The sequence below is a fragment of the Aquila chrysaetos genome, chromosome 3, assembly GCF_900496995.4.
Source record: "Aquila chrysaetos chrysaetos chromosome 3, bAquChr1.4, whole genome shotgun sequence".
NCBI classification, from domain to species: Eukaryota; Metazoa; Chordata; class Aves; order Accipitriformes; family Accipitridae; genus Aquila; species Aquila chrysaetos.
Genome location: NC_044006.1, coordinates 66,698,566 through 66,706,372, shown reverse-complemented (window position 1 = coordinate 66,706,372; position 7,807 = coordinate 66,698,566).

Here is a 7,807-nt window from a genome sequence, read left to right as displayed (position 1 = left end):
CAAGAGCAAGCTGCTCGCATGCTTACAAAGCCCTGTGCCCGCAGTGAGAGTTCACTTTTAAATGTATGATGAAAAAACAGACCTTGCCTTCCTGTCTTTGTAGAAAAATCCCGTGTACGTGTGTAGTACAAATGCACTCAGATGCAAAGATGAAAGTGGGTATTTTGTTTCTTTCACACAGAGCTGCAAAGGGAACCCAGCACCTTTGGAGAGCTGTAATTGCCAGGTGCTTGTTTTAGAGGCAGGAGGATGGATAGCTGCTTTGGCATTGGGCTAATCTTTTGGAAATGTAGGAAGGAGAAAAAAAGGACTGGTTATAGATTGCTTTGCTTCATAAACCCCTCTCCCATACTGGAGAACATACATGTTCGAAAAGAAATGTTCGTGCTCACTGTTACCTCTTTCCACACAACATATTTAGCCAATATTCAGGGGGTTGGCTTTATTTTCTTTATTTATTTATTTTTTTTCAGGAGCATTCTGCAAATTTTCAGCTAGTTTTCCCCTTGCTTGCCTTTCTGGCTGCTTTGACCCTTACTTACTGTTCCTGGCTGCTTCTAATGTGCCTCTGCTGAAGGATACCTTGCTTCTCCTCTTGTGTATCAAATGAAATTGAATTCCTTAGGCATAACTACATTTGCAGCCCAACTCGTTTGTGAGAAATTTACTGGTGATTGTTCCTATTTGAAGCATGAATCTCTGAAACACAAATCCTTTCCTTAGGACAGGGAGGCTAGCCAGTAATACTGCTCTTCTATCCCATGAGTCATAGGTCAGCATTTAATTTCTGAGGCAAATACTTACTATTCAAAATTCACAGTCTGCTAACATGTTTCACAATCCTCTTTTACAATTCACAGTCAGGGACCAACCAACCAAGACTGGAGGTGGGGAACCTCGTAATTAAAATGTTTTAGCTGTCCCATCTTAAAAACTAAGCACATAACTGACAGCATCCTGAAGGCATGGGAGGTTTGCTGCAAGGTATAGACTAGGTGAGCTCAACCTCTGGGCAAGGGGAGCAGATGGGGGAGCGAAGAACAAAGAGAGCTGAGGGCCTTTCGTCTCCATCACATTTTGTAGTTAGATAATTATCTCCTTTGTTATCTTGCTGTAGAACCAGACTTTTGTATCAGCAAAGACAGAGCCTCAGTCACTGGCAGGTTTACAGAAAGTGAAGATGAAGGAAGCAGGGACAGGGACAGGAACAGGGATAGGGATGGGGTAAGGTGGGAGAAGCAAACAGAGCTGAAGCAATGCCTAAATCCTGCCACACAGACTCAGCACAAATAGTGCTTTACTCCACCAACACCTGCAATGCAACCAGTAAGGCAGCTTGCCAATTGAAGTGTATTTTCTGTGTGAATAAGCATAATACAAATGCTGCTCAAAACCTGACAGATCTTCTAAGTGGTTGTTTTCCACCTTGTTCACCTTGTTCTTATACTTGCTGCCCTGAAGATGTGCAGGTCTTTGCTGTGTAACAAGGAACTGCTCAAAACCTTCAGTATCCCAGCACAGAGAAAATTCCCAAATGCTCTGTGGGAAAATCTTTCAAAAGTTTGGATTTCTGGGATTCAGTACATCCTGGTTTTATCTTTTTCATGAAGATCATGATGGATGCTCAGGCTCGGTGTCAAATTATTGTCTTGTGAAATAGCTGTTTTCTCACAGACAGCTTCTTGACTGAAAAATGGCTTTTCTTTGCCCCAATCTTCATGAACCTGAGCTGACAGCATATTGAAAATAGTATATTCAGCAACACGCAGCAGAAGTGGGAAGCAAAGATTTGTATGGTTCACGATTTGTTTTGTATGGGTCGAGACTAGGGAATAAACTTAAAGTAATCACAAGGAATGTTTTTTGTTGCTGTTTATTTCAACATTACACATTTTTATGTGCACAGCCTAGAAATATACCAAAAGGAATAATTCTATTACATTGAATTACAAAAATATGTGCTTTCCTCTCATATGCCAGTTCTTCTTTCTGGTCTAAAAGTCTGATTTCCCCCTTAGATATGGAGTACCGCCTCATGCCGTATCTGTCTCTTTCTCTTAAACTTTTTCAATCAAAATGTTCAGAGATGACAAACAGAAGACTCAGGCTCTAGGACTGAAGCTAAATGTTAACTACCAACTGCTTGCAACGTGAGGAGCTTAGAAGCTGCAACTGCTGACCTTGCCACCAGCTCCTCCACAGTGCCAAAAAGGAGCATTTACCATGCTGATGCTTTTTATTTCCATGTCACTTTATGTGCTCACTTTATACAAATCACATGCTGACACACAATGTCTATGAGTCAGTCTTTTTCCTTCATGTATTACTCATGTAAGATCTGTAACAAAATCGTCTGTTTTCTGCACATGGCAAAGCCTTGTTAAATTAATCACAGTGCAAATTGGAAGGGAGAATTACGCCATTTCTCTTTAGAGAAATTAAAACTTTTGACATTTAAATAGTGTATTTACCAAAGCACTTTGAGAAGTACTGTCATCTATTTTCTGTCTATTAAAAAACGTTATAGCGTAAAACCTGTTTTTATCTCTTTCTCCGCAAAAGCATGGCAAACTTTGATTCTATTTAACATTTTATCAACTGAACTAGAGAAGAGATATTACCTCTTTGAGCACCAGCCAAAGGTCTTGTAGCTAATGCTGACCTCTGTCAAATCTCACACATTGTATAGGAAGGATTGACAATTATTGTTCTACTGTATTTTGCAAGACACCAAGGGTCAGAGCAATGGAATTGTTACGTTGCAGCAGAGCAATAATTCAAAGCTTGTTTGCCTGTGCTGTGTAAAGCTACTAGGGTCAAAAATCATTGTTGTGTTAGAGTATAGACAAAATGTTAAGGAGTTTGTAAAAAGGCTTGCAGTTTTCCCAGTTATTTTATATGTTTCCAGGGATTTCCTTTGTGGTTGACAGGTATTCCAAATCAACCCACTGTCCTCCTGTGACATCATGATTCTTCTTGTTAGAAAATGATAAATCAGCCTTTTAATCTCAGATTCAGATTGCACTGAAGCTTTATCTAGCCTGCTGGAAAGGAGAGGTGAGAGTCCAAGTAGTAAGGCAAAAGCTTTCTTATTCCTCTGGAGCATATATACAATAGTGAAATAAGATTTACAAATTCATAAAAGGCATTTTGAGTTCTTTTGCTTAATTTTTAAGGCTATTTAAAATAAAAATTATTCCAAGATATCTGTCTGCGAAGCCCACGATCACATCTCCCTGTGATGCATGGCCTTCTTTACACTGCTGATTTCTATTAACAGCATTCTGCTTAGTTGAAAGAGTGTCAACTTATATTTTTGGCATTGAAAGTACTGAGTTTCATACCTTCTTATCATCTTATATGGATGCACCTGTGGTTCATTGCAAATACACTATAAAAAGAAAAGTATAACTAAGTGCCTCTATATAGTCAACAGAAATGACAAACCCATTCCCATTGATGTTGAAGTCAATAAGGGTTTATTGCACAACTTCAATACGAACAGGATTAGATATAATACAGAATATAGTTGTAGTTCATATATATGAATATATATTCATAATACAGAGGAAAAATATGAAGAATATCAGTGAGCTTGTCTAGGTCATCTCTTTTGCCTACAGTAAGATCATTTGCTGGGGCATATTTGCAGTATTTTGGCTCAGTCAGCCTGTGTTTGTCAGCAACATCACTCTGCTGCAAAACTAGCAAATATTGTATTGAACTTTCTAAACAGGAGTACCATCTACTGGGCTCAGAAAGCAATCTTTCTGACCTACTTAGCACTGCTAAGTCCTCAGGTAGTGTGTGTGGTTTTGCACACTGCATGTTCAGAAAAAACGTGGACCAAGTCTACAGTAAATCTATGGAAATGAAGAGAGATGTAGGGAATGCCTGAAAAAACTGGATGGTTTTTATGAGGGAAGACATGCAATGGAGCTATAGGCTAAATTAGGAGTGGACTCAAGAACTGATACTGGATTGTAAATTTGAGTGCTATTCAGGATAAGAAGAGACATCAGTGAGCAAATTAGAAAGCATTAAGAATTGGGCTAGATGTCAGAAATTTAAAGTCAGAGAGGATCATTGTTGTTTTCCTGCTATTCATCCGTAATGAAAAAACCTCATATGGCAAGTTGGGAGTCAGGAACTAGTTCTGTGGTCAGAGAGTCCACTACAAATCAGGACCCACTTTTACTAGGCACTGTAGTTACCTTCTGAAAAAGAGCACCCAATAAAAATGGTCTGAATTCTACATCCATGAATAAAATCACACAGATATGTGGGCAGGCTGAGAAGAGCAAATCAACAGTGGATGTTTTCTTTTTTTTTGTAAAACAGGTGCTGTGGCATGCAGTCCTCTGCAACTACTCCAAGGAAGGGAAGAACCTGCTAGATGAGAAAAGGGCCAGCAGTGTTCAGCAACAGACCATATGAATTAAAATAAATTATGATTGTAAGTGCGTGCTTAAAAAAAGAAGCTGTTAACGTAACTTAATGAAAGAAAACAATCTTTCCCAAACCCAATCTTAAAATAGGATGACTTTTCATTAAATTCCTAGGCCTCAAAATTACAGTATCAAGTCTCGGTGTATCTCTTATTATGTGATCACTGTTCTTGTATAAACAGTAATGTTGCAAAGAGCTGCCAAATGTTACGGTTCAGGATAAAAGCCTTGTTTTCTTCCAGCAGGTGACAGTATGGAAGGCAGGAATGGCAAAAGCTGAGCATGTAGATTACACCTCATTCTGATTACCTCTGGGCTCCCAAAGTTAAAGTCAAATGCTCTCTGGAAGCATTTATTTTGTTATGTGTAGGAGGCACTCAACCTGCTGAGAAGGAATGGGTTTCAGTCTTCAAAGCAGCCACTATATCATTTTTCATGGATATTATGCTCATACAAACACTTTTGTAATACCTTTAAAATAAAACAAAAAATAAATATAGGTCATGGAGGATGAAAGTGGTTACAGACCAGCAGAAGGACAGCCAAGATGCTGATGTGCAAGAGTCTACTCTGTATTTCAAGCAACATCTAATATCCTGCAAGCACATATAAGACTTTCAACCTCAAAGACATTTGTAGCTACACTTCTCCTGCCCAAGGAATCACTTTATAGTGAAATCACTTTAATCAAATTATTTTCTGTCCAAATAAATCACTGAAATATGTGTACAGTACAAAAATATCACAGCAAAACAGTTCAAGTAGAGTAAAAACTGTACCAAAGCTTCGTCTTTCTCCTGAAGTAAACAAAACAATAAGCTGAAGTTGAGGAAGGTTTAGATAAGCCGTCATTATGCATATGTCTTGCTGGTGGTCTTTTTCTGTGCAAATTATGGCACTAGTAGTGTGGCTAAGCTAAATAGCTTTGGTCAATTCTTAAAGCCATCTCCTGTTACATGGAGGAAAACCTCTAAGCTCCCTCTAACTGTCACTGGAGAAATGAGTTCAAGTTAGATGATTCAGGAAGAAATGTATGAAAGAAAACCTAACAACAGAACTAGCTTGTGTGATGAGAGCAATGAAATTGTAGGCATGCCACGAACCAAGTGTTGAAGGTACTCATGAGCCTTGGTGGGATTCACTCTTCACACCAAATCCTGATCCTGTGGCTGTTGCAATAGTCACAACATCATGCTGCAGTGTAGGCAAGCTCCCTCTTGCCATAAGGCTCAGGATATCCTACAGAGAAGCAGAAACACCAGGCTTGACCCAGCATCTAGCAAAATGTCCTTCAAATCCTTGATTATAAAGATTCAGTTTGGGTTTAATTCTAGTATACGCTGGCACTGAGGAGACAAGGTTTAAAGGACAGTCAGCGTCCAGACCTGATGGGAGGAGGAACCCAAAGTCTAGTGATGACCTAAACAGGACTATCTAAAGTGACTGCTTAGAATCCTGAAAATCATCCAGCTCCGTTTTGCTGTGAGCAATTCTGAGAGCTAAGAGAAATATCTGAGGCTTTCTTCTGTTATCTGATCATGGTAGGGGTCTGCCGTTGAGGACCAGAGGCTATCAGTAACCATGCTTCAGTAAGAGACCATGTGGGACATGAAGGGGACACACAGAAAAGCCAAGTTATGTCAGTGCTTATGAGTTTGTCATTGACATGACATAAAATAAAGAAAGCAAAGTGAAGCCTAGAAGCCTGAAAAAACTAAATTATTTCTTTTAGTTTTCTTTTTCATCAAAATAGTTGATGAAAAAGCAGTACCTATGACACTGGGCTTCTCCTGAAATGGATTTAATTGTTGCATCTCTGCTAATATAAAACAACGTGTTTTTAAAATTTTTGCAGAAGAATAGTTTCTCTTTTATACGCAAGATGAAAATCATGATTGCTCTGTGATATCAATACATTTTAATTAACATTAATTTTATTTTTCATCAGTCACATGCTAATAGAGATGCGGAGGATTATTCTTTCTTTCCTTTTTACAGTTTACCATTTAGAAGATATAACACAAGTGTTTATTGATAAACTAATAGAATGCATGATGAAATGGTTCTAGCGTTAAGCTGTTAAACATTGACCAACAAATTAATGTTATAAAATATGTACAAACTACAGTGTGATTCATGTTTATTGAACCATGTATGTCCTTGCCAGATAAGCTGTCAGTAAATATTTTATCAGATACAGAAATTTAAATTAATGCAATTAAAGTGAAAAACAGTTCATCAAAGCATTGTTACGTCTGGGTAGAAAACAAAAACAACAGTAATTACCATTATTAGATACAGTGTACAGTATACGACATTACACCAAATGGAATTAAAATCAGAAAAAAAAATTTCTTTGTGGAGGTTTGTTAGGCAAGTGAGTAAGAATAAAAGCCTCATCAATTAAAGCCAGTCTGGCACAATTCCTGCTACGTACTGGTTTTATATCTTTCCCTTTTTTCCCTTTTCTTCTCTTACCTTGTCTGTCTATAAGCTCTTTGGGGCAGAAACCTTTTATTTTAGGACCCTGAATGCAACTGAAAAACATAGTCAATAACAATTACACTGTGTATTGTCAACCACCAAACATTTGGGTACCTCAGCTGGTGATTCCCAGTATTTCTTGCTTCCCATTAAATGTCAAGAGTCTCAACCCAAGAGCAGATTTTCCTCCAAAGCAGCATCCCAGTTAACCAGTCTTGCACGTTGTAGGTGCGTGCAGAAAACGTGTGCAGCGAAACACAGCTGGGGTAGCACACGTGAACGGGACCTCATCCTTCAGGCCTGTCAGTCTGTTACAAATTTAAAAGAAAAATGTCCCTTTTACCTTACTCTAATGATGCACCGGAAACAAATCCATGTCCTTCTGTCAGACTCTCTAAAGCAACCAGGGTGAACTGCAGTCCTCCGCTGAGGCCAGCCTCATCCCATACAGCAATTCTCTCGTGAAGGTGGAAAGCCTCTTCCCTTCCACTACCCGCGCCTCCACTGCTTGGAGGCAAACGCGGCTTTCTCGGTGTCAGACTGGGCTGGATGGGCTTTTGGCCCACACCATGGCAGTTCTTCTGACTCTCTGCTTGGCCCAAATAAGGAGGTCCCAATTTGCAGAGGAGTTAAATGAAATATGAATCCAGGGAGAGATTTTAATTCATGCTTTTGGAGCCACGATGAGATGCCTTAGCTGCTCTGTGCTGTGCCCTATTCAAAAGATACTTACTGAATAAATCTGAATAATGAATGATCAAGAAGAGACTGTTATCTGGTCTGTACGTACAAAGAGGCTAAGTTTGTCAAATTAATTATTCACTGTGAATTATTCACTTAGCTCCAACAACCTCTCCATAATCCATCTTCTTCTG